Source organism: Galeopterus variegatus, unplaced genomic scaffold (assembly GCF_000696425.1).
Source record: "Galeopterus variegatus unplaced genomic scaffold, G_variegatus-3.0.2 Scaffold1687, whole genome shotgun sequence".
Taxonomy (NCBI): domain Eukaryota; kingdom Metazoa; phylum Chordata; class Mammalia; order Dermoptera; family Cynocephalidae; genus Galeopterus; species Galeopterus variegatus.
In genome coordinates this window covers 295,436-308,655 of record NW_007727798.1, presented here as the reverse complement: position 1 = coordinate 308,655, position 13,220 = coordinate 295,436, and the positions used below count along the sequence as shown (strand labels likewise).

General features: G+C 39.9%; 1 pseudogene; it reads left to right on the top strand.

Moving 5' to 3' along the window:
• The first annotated feature begins 10,301 nt into the window (after positions 1 to 10,301).
• On the top strand, positions 10,302 to 11,850 carry LOC103595119 (annotated as a pseudogene).
• Positions 11,851 to 13,220: the final 1,370 nt, after the last annotated feature.

Here is a 13,220-nt window from a genome sequence, read left to right as displayed (position 1 = left end):
AAAAAGCAGGCATATTGTAAGGAGTTAGGAATGCAGGAATACGATAAGATCTTGAGAAGAAACAAAGTCAGAAAATCTCTGATGCAAAGAAGCCCCCAATCTTTACAAGAAAGCAGAAACTTGGAAGGAGATAAGAGGTCACTCTTGAGTAGACTTGCATAGCCAGGAGCATAGCGTCCCAGGCACAGATTATGAGGCAGATATCCCATAAGCACAGACATCTGACATAAGCAGATTGTCACATAGGCCTGGTCACACAAGAAGGGGTGTGGGGCTATAGGTCCCCAACATACAAGAAGGGGTGTGGGGCTATAGGTCCCCAACAGAGCCCACTTTCGTGCATCTTTAGTAATTGTTTTAAGATCATATTTTGGAATCTTTTCTAGATGAGCCATGATGGAGATTTAATCAGTAGGAACTTTAAGGGCAGCATTCTTTGCTGCGTTATCAGCAAGGTGATTTCCTCTAGCTTTAAATGGCCAGGGATTTTGTTAATGGCTACAGCAGCTGTATTGCATCTATTAATCATTTCATACATGACCCATTCTTTATTTTGTCTCCATTGGAAGTGAAAAAACCTTTGATTTCACAACATTCCGAAATCATGAGCAACTCCCAAAGCATACCAACTGTTTGAATAAACATTAAATTTTTCCCCTAGCAAGGAGACAGGTTCCGTAAGACGAGCCCAAAAGCACAAATCTTACTTGATGGGAAGGCTCATCTCACAAAGACCAGGAGGCAGAGATCGATGCAAAAGCAAGAGGTTTTTATTTCTGGCATGTTGGAGGTCACTTAAAAGTAGCCACAGAAGAAACACAAATCATCTGAACTAAAAACAACTGGGCTAGAATGTAGCTGGTTCTCCCCGTCAGCCAGAAGAGACATCACCATCAAAGAACTGAGGGAAAACCAAAGACAAACTAGAAATTTGGGGCTGGCAAACCTATCTTTCAAGAATAAAGGTAAAACAAAGACATTTTCATATAAATAAAACTGTTCATTTATCAGCAAAATACGTACTCTAAAAATATTTACAAGGCCATAGAAATACATCAGAAAATAGAGAGAGAGAGAAAGGGAGAAGAAAGTGTAAGACCGGGCCAAAAGCACAATTCTTACTTGATGGGAAGGCTCATCTCGCAAAGACCAGGAGGCACAGAGATCGATGCAAAAGCAAGAGGTTTTTATTTCTGGCATGCTGGAGGTCACCCCGTTTTCAGGACAGGAGCCGCCCTGAGCTCTTAACTCAAGCATCTTTTATACAGTTTTGTAGGCAGGCTTTGGTAACAGGCTGGGTTTTATGCCGTTTATTGGCCACTTTAAGCAATTTTTAAAACCATTGGGCTTTTAGCTTTTGGTGGGCAAAGGAAAGACAGGTATTGACCAACAGTCCACCCCCCGTCTTTCCTCCCTTGGTGTCCAAAGATAAGGTGTCATGCTGTTCCTGCAATCAGGTGAGCATACTCCCTTCCTGGGACAGGGTGAACTTTGGGCTCTTTGGAAAGTCCATTCCCCCTGGCAGCAGAAAGTCCTAATCTTCTGGCGATGGAAGGTCTTAAGCACGTAATAATAGAAGGTCCTAAGTATCTGGTATTGTTTACCAAAAAGGTTGGGGGTTATCTCTACTTCCACAGTTCAAGTGAGGGCAAATAGCTTTGCCTTCACATCTGAAGTGGCCAAAGGCAAAGGAGCTGCTTCCATAGTCTCAGAAGAGGTGGTAACTGCATAGTCTTTACAATGTTTGCCAATGTCATACTTTAAATATGAACTATCTGTAAACCAGGACAACTCAGCATGGTCCAGGGGAGTCTCTTGCAGATCCTTCCAATGAGTTAAAAGGTGGTCTGTCAGAGTTAGGCAGTCATGTGGTCTCCTGTCTGAAGGAGAGGGAAGGAGAGTTGCAGGGTTGAGGTTATTGCAGCATGAGAAAGTGATTTGAGGAGCAGCAAGTAGGAGAAGCTCATAGGAAGTGTCAACTGGCAGAAAGATGCTGAGTGTGATGTGAGTTTAAAAGAGCTTCCACAGCATGAGGCACAAATACAGTTGGGGGATCCCATGACTATCTCCTCAGTTGCCTTGACTAACAGGGCTGCAGCAAGGACTGCCTTTAGGCAAAGAAGGAATCCATGAGTGAGGGGACCTGACTGTTGACTATAGTATTCTAGAGGACAATGTTAGCCTCCATGCCTTAGGGTTAAGCCCCCTGAACCATTTCCTTTCTTTTTGTATGCAATGAGGACAAAAAGAGTTTTTAATTAAGATGACCTGGAGCAGAAGGATTTACCAATTTCTCTTTTAGTTTTTTAAAAACTAGCTCTTCAGATTCTGTCCAAATAATGGGGTCAGGTCTGGTAACTTTAAGTAAAGCATTTCAGGATTTGACCAGAAAAGAAAAGTTAGAGACCTAGTTACAACAGTAACTGGTAAGTCGAAGAAATCCACAAGTTGGCATTTGTTTTTTTTGGCTTACAAAATTGCAAAATGCCTTGAATCTGGTCTGGGTCTAAAAGTAACCCATTTTCTGAAATTAGATAGCCTAAATATTTTACCTGAGTTTTTATTAACTACAGGTTTTCTTTAGAGACTTTTTATCACCTTTAGCAGCCAGTTGCTTTACCAGATGTAGACTGTCTTTTTCACAGGCTACCTGTGAAGAAGAGCAAAGAAGAAGGTCATTTACAAATTGTAGCAAAGTGGAGCCTTGAGGAAAACCACATCCTCCAAGTCTGTCTTTAGTATCTGAGAAAAATCAGAAAAGATTTCAGTAAAACACTGGAGCATTACTGTCTGGGTGAATTGTTGGCCTTCCCAGGTAAAGGCAAAAAGAAATTGGCCAGCTTGATCCACTGGAATACTGAAGAATGTGCTACACAGATTAATGACTGTGAAAAATCTGCTATCAGTGGGTATTGAGTTTAATAAGCTATGTGTTGCTTTGTGTTGCTTCACCCCCCATGGATTTGTCACCCCTCTTCCCCTGGGTGATGGAGATGAAAGGATTACTCAAAGCCCATCTCTTCTGAGCAGTGAGAGGCCCTGAAGTCGTTAACTTCCCTGGGAATGCTCAAGCAAGAGCCAACCCTTCCATTTGGGAAATTAACACCAAATTGGGGTTCTCTTCCTGCATTTATTTTTCAGACCAGGAAGTTACAGGAAGAGAACAAAGGTGGGGTTATAGTTTAACAGTATAGGCTGGTAACTTTCAGTGAAACAAGCCAGATGACATTCCAGTAAGGCAATTAAGTGGTCCTATCAACAATAGTTTGATCTTAGCAAACATTCCTTCCTATAGCAATTTCTCAATATCTTTACACAACAATCAGTAACTAGTCTGTCTTTGAGCCAGCAACCTGCTGTGCCACAACCCTTATCTTGCAACATAGACTTATAGCCTGAGGGAAATTTCCAGTCCTTTGCAAGGTCAATATTTGAAACTGCAAGGCTTTGGAAAACCAGGCCCTGTGAAGTACATATGCTTTTTAGTATATTCCACAGGTATGCGTGTTTGAAATCCCTGGACGCCATGAGACAACAATATGAGTAATTTCTCTGAGTCTTGAACAAACCTCCTCCACCCATAGTTTTTTTTTTTTTTTTAATAAGTAGGATCTGGGGGCCAACCCCGTGGCGCGCTCAGGAGAGTGCAGCACTGGGAGTGCAGCGACGCTCCGGCCACGGGTTCGGATCCTATATAGGAATGGCCGGTGCGCTCACTGGCTGAGCGCAGTGCGGGTGACACCACACCAAGGGTTGCGATCCCCTTACCGGTCACGAAAAAGACAAAAAAAAAAAATAAGTAGGATCTGGGTATTACAAGGGCTAGTACATAGAATAATAAGGTCCTGTTTTCTGTATTTTTCTATATTAGGTTTAATACCTTGTAATGCCATCTGGCTTAGTTGATATTATTTAACATTAGGCGGGGTTTTGAATGATTAATTGGGATTTTAATAGGAGGTGCACTACACATTTTGCTAATATCAGTGGATAATTTTGCCCATAAAGAGGCAGGTTTTTGATTTAGCAGTGAAGAGGTAGCATTATTTCTGTTCTCTGAACAGGGAATAGCATAACAAATTAGAGAATTTGGGAATTCAGGGAACTCCAAGGTCAACTCAGCACAATTTGGTTTTTCAATTCTAAAATTATTTCCCCCTTTTTGTAAAAAGAAATTCTAGCATTGTATTTTTTTTAGAAAATCATGCCCAAGGAGGTGGACGGGGTAGAAGTAACAAGCAAAAAAGGCTGGGGAGTCCTGGAGACGGCCAAGGCAGAAAGGAATGGGCTGGGAAACAAAAGCACTTAAAGATTTCTTTGAAACTCCCACCATTTGTACTTTTTTATTACTCCGAGGCAGGGACTGATTAAGGCTGGAGGAGTTAAGGATTGGTAATGTTGCTCCAGTATCTATGAGCAAAGCTAAGGACTCATTCCTAATTTGAAGGTTTGTTTCACTCAGATTATTAAGTGGAGAACTGGGAAAATCTCCTGTAAGTCCTCAGAGCCCCTTTGTTGTGAATAGTTCTCTGGTGAGGGTAAAGGAAGTTGAGGAAAAGATTGCATAGCCATTTTTCAGTTACAGCAATCTTTTTTTCCAGTGGCCTGGTTTTTTACAGTCATGGCAGAGCCCAGAAAGTTTCTGTTTAGCATTATGTCTGGGAGTCTCCATCTGTTGTAATTGGAGATTAAGAATTTTGGTGGTTTTCTTTTTATTAGTATCCTCAAGGTTGCAAGCAAGTTGATTTGCCAAATTAAGTAGATCTAAAGTGGTCATAGTTTCCTATTCCATGTGGGCTCTTTTGACAAGCTGGGAAAGTTCTTGAGAAAGGCCATTCACAATTAAAGCCCATTTACAATTAAAGTCCATTCATAATTAAAGGCCATTTGAGTATAATCAACATCTTTAGGTAATTCCAAATTCTCTTTAAATACAAGCTAGAGACAACTGAAATAGTTGTAAACTGGCTCATTAGGTTCTTGGGTACAGGCTTGGATTTTATTTCAGTCTAAGGATTTAGGAAAAGCCTAAAGAATAGCTTTGTGGAGTTTTTTTTGTTTGTTTGCCATTCCTCAGACCCTGTCACGGTCCTTGGGGGACTGTTCACCTAGGTCCTCCTCAGGGTTATTCCAACAAACTTTAGCCATCCAGTGTTGGGCCTGGCCTTCACCAACAAGCATGTAAACCAACTGGTATAGGTCAGAAAACCCAGGCTGGTAAGCTTGAATAACTATGTTAAATTCATCAGCAAATTGGCAAGGATCTTTAGTGACCTTTGGGGATTTCCTGGCAATGCCTCAAACTTCAGCCTTGCTCCAAGGATAAAAGCAGATTTGGGGCTTACAGGAATCATCAGTGAGCTTTACTTTAAAGGGACAGGTTTCAACACGTTCAGGTTCAGGGGTATGTAGAGCTGAGGAATCCAGAGGGAAAGGTAAATTCAGCCAAAGATAGAGAGGAGGGGGGAAGGAAACAGAAGGGGAAGTATGCTCTAGAGAGAAGAGTCTAGGCCTCTATGGACTTATTGTTTCTTCCTTAACTGTTTGTCTCAGTTAATTTTGAGATAGTATCTTGCAGAAAGGCAATTTTTGAATTCTGAATGTACTTAGAGACTTTGAGGTACCAATCAAAGTATACTTCCCACTCAGATTGTTTAATTTTAGGACCACAGTCTTCTAATTTAGCCTTCAGAAAGACAAGGCTGGAGAACTCAAAAGACCCCCATAATGGCCAATGAAGATCTAAATTAGTTTTTTTTTGTACTCTGTCCAATTGATTTAAAAATGTGCATGAGAAGGGACCACAGTTTTTGAACATATTGCCAATCGGGATCCCAGAAGGAAAACCATTTTTGGATGCTTTGAAATTTTGGGATCCCATTCTGTATCTTATTAATATCAAAAGATGTTCAGAAACAGAGAAGAAAAGCCAATCAACAAGCAAAAGTATAAGCATATGCAAACAACTCAGAAAAAAAACTGAGAGTAGAAAATACTCACCAAGACCAGAAAGATGAACTGTCTTTGTACCAGAAAGTATTTGCCAGAAAAATGTAAGATCTTTTATTAAGGCAGTCTTAACCAAACTATATCCCAAACAAAGTCAGCAGGGAGGTGCTACCAAAGAGAGGAAGCTAGAGCTAAGAGAAAATTTCCCTGTGTAGAAAAAGGCAACCCGGGCTGGCCTGTGGCTCACTCGGGAGAGTGTGGTGCTGATAACACCAAGGCCACGGGTTCGGATCCCATATAGGGATGGCCGGTTTGCTCACTGGGTAAGCGTGGTGCTGACAACACCAAGTCAAGGGTTAAGGTCCCCTTACCAGTCATCTTTAAAAAAAAAGAAAGAAAAAGGCAACCTGTGGAAGAAGAGAGCACAATGAGCTCAATAGTGGGTAACTCACCTGGTTCCAAAAGTTGCTGATTTCCTCCAAAGGAAATCTTGCTTCAGGGCTACTTCTGACATCAGATTATGTCAACCTAAAAAGAAGACATCAGAGAAAAATATCTCCTAATATAATGAATTTATTCTGGAGTAAACGAAAAGGATTATAACCCAGGATGTACAGCTATGGCAAGTCAAAGGTGCACCCAAAGAGGGGAGGGTAAGGGGAACCTTTTATTTGGCAAAAAAAGAAGTTTACATAAGCTGCTTTGGAAACAGAGATTTTACTGATTCTGAAGGCTCAAAGCCAAAGTTGACATCAGTTTGTTGGCAGAGATGTTGTTGCTAGACAGGTGTTCTTTTGAAATCATCTTTTCTGAATTGCTGCAGTCCTAAAAAATGTCTAGTGATAAACCTGATCATAGCAGTATATGCTTATGTGCAAAACGTAGGTCATGAAATGCATGAGTTACATGAAGGACATAAAGGAACTTCCTGTAAAGTTATTTTAGAAAGTCGTTAAGATAGTTCTTATCTCAGACATGCGAGCATGAGCCCTCCTCCTTTGTTCTTTCTCAGCTCAAATTTGTTTGGGTCTGGCAAGAATGATTTCAACCTGGTATCTGCAACTTTCACAGTTCTTACCACAATAAAATAATCCTTTTTATTTTATTTTATATATATATATATATATATTTTTTTTTTTTTGTCTTTTCTCGTGACCGGTAAGGAGATCGCAACCCTTGGTGTGGCGTCATCCACACTGCGCTCAGCCAGTGAGCGCACCGGCCATCCCCACACAGGATCCAAACCCGCAGCGGGAGCGTCGCTGCACTCCCAGCGCCGCACTCTCCCGAGTGCGCCACAGGGCCGGCCCTAAAATAATCCTTTTTAAAAAGGGAATTAGATTTTTTCATTTTCCCAATTATACCAATAATAATGATTTAAATACAGTATTCAAAAATAATTTTCCATGTCCAGCTACAAGATTCTCATTACCTAATCCACATCCTTATTAATAGTATGTGCTATTTCAGGCTGTTACAGGTTTTTGGTACTCAAGCACTTCACAGATGAACACCTTTTTTTTTTTTTTTTTTTTTTTAAGCAAAAGGGATATTTTTATTTTATTTCCAAGTAAGATTTAACATTTTGTCCTTTCCTTTTAAATTTCCTTTTTATTATATAAGATGTACAACATGATGTTTTGATATACATATTCATAGTAAAATAATTACTACAAGTAAGCAATTTAACATATAAATCATCTTCCATAGTTACCTTTTTTTATGATAAGAGAACCTAAAAGCTCCTTTCTTAGCAAATTGTCAATAGACAATACAGTATTATCAACTATAGTCCTCTGGCTGTACATTATATCTCCTTATTTCCCCCTTCTCTCCACTCCGGTAAACACGGTTCTACCATTCTACTCTCTGTTTCTATGTATTTGACCTTTTTTTTTTTTTTTAAGAATCCACATGTAAGGGATATCATACAGTATTTTTCTTTCTGTGTCTAGTTTATTTCACTTAGCATAATGTCCTCCAGGTTCATGCATGTTGTCACAAATGGCAGTATCTCCTTCTTCTTTAAGACTAAATAATACTCATATATTGTATGTAAATGTATAATATATATATACATTTTCTTTATCCATTTATCCATCAACAGACACCTAGGTTGATACCATATCTTATCTATTGTAAATAATGCTGCAGTGAACATGGGAGTACGAATATCTCTTCTAGGTACTGAGTTAATTTCCTTTGGGTATGTGGCCAGAAGAGGGATTGCTGGATCATATGTATCTCTCTTTTTAATATTTAAAGCAACTTCCATACTGTTTTCCATAATGATCGTACCAATTTAAATTCCCACAGGGCACAGGGTTCCCTTTTCTCCACATTCTTGCCAATACTTGTCTTTTTTTTTATAGTTAAAGAAGAGATTTTACTGGTTTATAAATAATATATATTCTTTTTTTCCTCTGATTAATAATAATATTCATTTTAGAAAATCTGAAAAATACAGAAAAGTCCAAAAAGGAAGGAAAAAAATCACCTATAATCTCATTTCTCAAAAATAGCCACTAATGTAATAGTTCTCCCAGTCTTTCTTTCTATGAGTATGCCTGTATACTCACACACACAATCATGTGCACCTACATTTTGCTTCTTACAAAAGCAGAATCATATTGTATACATCATTATATGAAGTTTTGATTTAACAACGACATGAAAGTTTTCTAATATCGCAAAATAGTCTCCTAAAAGTCATTTACACAGTTATTAATGTCCTAAACCTGCCTTAGACACAAAACACTTAATAACAGCTTGCTATTGACATGATGGGATGTGGATATAAAAATCAGTAATGGGACGATGGGCTGGGGCATTAAAACATGATTTTGCATGACTCTATATAGTTTAATTATGATGAGGTCATATACCACAATTTGTTTTTATCAACTCCGCAGTTACTAGAGATTTAGATTGTTTCCTATTTTTCATCATTATAATAATTTCATGAGAACCATCCCTGTATACATCTTTGTGCACATCTTGATCTCCAATTATTTTCTTCAGATAAATATTTAAATGTCAAAAGGCTAAATCAAAATCAAAATTATGCATGTGTCAAAACTTTTAGTTAAGGGCCGGCCCGGTGGCGCACTGCTACAGTGCGCCTCTTGGGAAGCGTGGCAGCGATCCCGCCGAGGGTTCAGATCCCACATGCAGACCGGCTGCTCACTGGCTGAGCGAGGGGCGGGAGCAATGACGAGGGTTGCGATCCCGTTGCCGGTCCTGGTCCGGTACGGGCACGACACTGAGGGTTGCAATCCGTTGCCGGTCACGAAAAAAGACAAAAAGGAAAAAGAAAAAAAAACTTTTAGTTAAGATGTTACCAAATTACCCTCTGGGAAATTTGTACCATTTTCTTTCTTTCCTTTTTTCTTTTTTGGTGGCTAGCTGGTATAGGGATCTGAACACTTGACCTTGGTGTTAGTAACAAAGGATGGCTAACTGGCCATCTGAGTTTGTACCATTTTCAATTTTCATTAGTACTGAATGCAAGAGAAATCCATTTCTTTGCACCTATGAAAGCATTGGGAATTATAATATTTAAATATCTTTGCCATTTCATCAGCAAAAAATGACATCTTGTGGCTTTAAAATTTTTTTTTTCCTTTTTGTCTTTTTTTTACTGACTGGTAATGGATTTGCAACCCTCGGTGTCGTGTCCACACCGCGCTCAGCCAGTGAGCAGGAACCAGTCTCCACATGGGATCCGAACCCTCGGCAGGAGCACCGCTGCGCTCCCAAACAGCGCACTCTCCAGTGCGCCACCGGGCCGGCCCGGCTTTAAAATTTTTATTTAATAGTGAGATTGACCAATTCTCCACAAATGCTAATTATTGTATCTCACCTTTTGTAACTATATATATATAATATATATATATTTCTTTTTTTTTTTTTTTTGGTCCTTTTTGAGACCAGCCGCACCGTGCTCAGCCAGTGAGCGCTGTGAGCGCACCAGTCATCCCTATATAGGACCCGAATCCGCTACGGGAGCGCTGCTGTGCTCCCAGTGCTGCACTCTCCCGAGTGCGCCACAGGCTCGGCCCAATATATATATATTTCTAAATATTTTTAAAGGTCTTTTTCCATTGGATTCCATTACATTGACAGTATGAATGTTGTGTATTATTGAATAAATACTTTTGATTTCTTGTTTTTAATTTAAAAAATTTTTTTACTGTAACATAGTTGATTGTATGTATCTGTGGGGTACAGAGTTAAATATCAATACCTGTGTGTAGGTGGGAGAGGTATTGGCAAGAGCAGCGCTGCCTCCGGGGCCTGGGGGCTGACCCGTCTGACTTCCCATCCATGCTGAGCCCACTTGAGCGACAGCCATGTCTGGGGACAAGATGATTTTTGATCCTACTATGAGCAAGAAGAAAAAGAAACCCTTTATCTTAGATGAGGAAGGGGGTACCCAGACAGAAGAAACCCAGGCCTCAGAAAGAAAGGAAGCAGAGCCAGAGACAACTGAGGACAAAGACGTGGAAGCTGATGAAGAGGACAGTAGGGAAAAAGATGCTTCTGATGATCTAGATGACTTGAACTTCTTTAATCAAAAGAAAAAGAAGGAAAAAAAGTAAGAAAATAATCCAAGTGATTCATTTTCAGAAGTAATTCAGGCCCAGCCTGAAAGTTGTCTGACTGGTCCAGCCCATTCCTGGGGGGTCTCTGAGTAGATAAAGTTGTCCTTGAGATGGTAATGAGTTACCAGCCCTTAATTGTTTACCTCAAATGGATAAAGTTGTCCTTGAGATGGTAATCAGTTAATAGCCCTTTATTGTTCTCTTCGTTTCCTAATGTTTCTCCTTTCACAGGTTTTGGGTGAGCCTTTTTCATTGGCTAGTCTTGAGCCCTCAGACAAAGAAATTTCCTACAAAAGGGTAGTAAATTGGGGTACTTCTATACGTCTTGTGGGAAGATTGTGTACCCCATAGTACTGTCAGACAATGAGGAGGCGGGGGCAGGGATTTGCGCACTAGGAAATAAATTGCTTGTTACAGCCCTTTACCATGTGCCTGCCTGTCAGACCCTTGAAACTTGCAAGGCCGTAATTAAAGTCTCGCTTCACTGTACCTCGTGTCTCCATGTCCATCCTTTGGCCTTGGATGTGTGAGGGTGTTTCTCAAAAAACAAAAAAGATATTTGATATTGATGAAGCTGAAGAAGGCGTAAAGGATCTCAAGATTGAAAGTGATGTTCAGGAATCAGCCAAACCAGAGGATGACCTTGACATTATGCTTGGCAATGAAAAGAAGAAAAAGAAGAATGTCAAGTTCCCAGATGAGGATGAAATACTAGAGAAAGATGAAGCTTTAGAAGATGAAGACAGCAAAAAAGATGATGGTATCTCATTCAGTAACCAGACAGGCCCTGCTTGGGCAGGCTCAGAAAGAGACTACACATATGAGGAGCTACTGAATCGAGTGTTCAACATCATAAGGGAAAAAAAATCCAGATTCGGTTGCTGGAGAGAAAAGGAAATTTGTTATGAAACTTCCACAGGTCGTCCAAGTAGGAACCAAGAAAACTTCTTCTGTCACCTTTACAGACATCTGTAAACTATTACATCATCAGCCCAAACATCTCCTTGCGTTTTTATTGGCTGAATTGGGTACAAGTGGTTCTATAGATGGTAATAACCAACTAGTAATCAAAGGAAGATTCCAACAGAAACAGATAGAAAATGTTTTGAGAAGATATATCAAGGAATACATCACTTGTCATACATGCTGATCACTGGACACAATCCTGCAGAAGGACACCCGACTCTATTTCTTACAGTGTGAAACTTGTCATTCTCAATGCTCTGTTGCCAGTATCAAAACCAGCTTCCAGGCTGTCATGGGCAAATGGGCACAGCTCCATGGCAAAGCTAACTAATTTGCTAATCACCACTGATTTTGCAAAGTGTGTTGTGGACATTTGGCTGGACAGGTCTACCATCAGAATGGATATACCATTGTACTAAAAATAAGGTTAAAAAAAGAAAAGCTGCCAGTTCTTTGGCGAGTGGTTGGGTGGTTGGTTGGTCTGAAATCCTTTAACAACTGTCAGAGAAATGTGATATGGGGTAAGGAGGTGCTTTTTTAAAATCATTCATAGACTTCTGTAAAATGCAAGATAAAGTTATTATAACAGTGAAAAAAAAAACCTGTGTGTAATATGTGAGGCTCTAATCAGGATAATTAGTATATTCAACATTAAACAATGTAATGCTTTTACATGTCCCTTTACCAATTCCTATCTTACTCCCCTCCCCCTTTCCCCCTCTAGTAAGCTCAGTTCTGTTCTCTCCTTTTAAAAGTTCAGTGCATTAGGGCCGGCCCGGTGGCGCACTGCTACAGTGCGCCGCTTGGGAGTGCGGCGGCGCTCCCACCGAGGGTTCGGATCCCACATACAGACCGGTTCCCGCTCACTGGCTGAGCGAGGTGCAGGCGCGACACCGAGGGTTGTGATCCCGTTGCCGGTCCCGGTCCGGTGCGGGTGCGACACTGAGGGTTGCGATCCGTTGCCGGACACGAAAAAAGACAAAAAGGGAAAAAAAAAAAAAAAGTTCAGTGCATTATTGTGATTGTTGTATCTTTCTTCCTTACTTTTAAAAATGTATTTGTTTACTTATTAAGTATTATTAATACTTATTAATGTATTTGTTTACTTATTAGTCCTATTAATGAGTGAAGACATGTGGTATTTCTGTTTCTGTGCCTGGCTTATTTCACTTAACATGATTTTCTCTGAGTTCATCCATGTTGCTGTGAATCGCAGTATTTCATTCTCTTTTGTGGCAGAGTAGTATTCCATTGTGTATATGTATATATGTGTATATATACACACCACATTTTCTTTATTCAATCATCCGTTGATGGACATTTAGGTTGGTTCCAAATCTTGGCTACTGTGAATAGAGCCATGATAAAGTACCATTTATTGAAGAGGCAGCTTTTCCCCAATAGATGTTCTTGTTGCTTTCATCAAAAATCAGTTGTCTGTAAGTATGTGGGTTGATTTCTGGGTTCTCTATTCTGTTCCATTGGTCTGAGTGTTTGTTTTTATGCCATACTATGCTGTTTTGGTTACAATAGCTTTGTAGTATAGTTTGAAGTCAGGTAGTGTTATACCTTCAGCTTTATTTTTTTGTTTAGGATTGCTTTGGTTATTTGTAGTCTTTTGTTCTTCCATATGAATGCTAGGATTGTTTTTTCTATTTCTGTGAAGAATGTCATTGGTATTTTGATGGGATTGCATTGAAT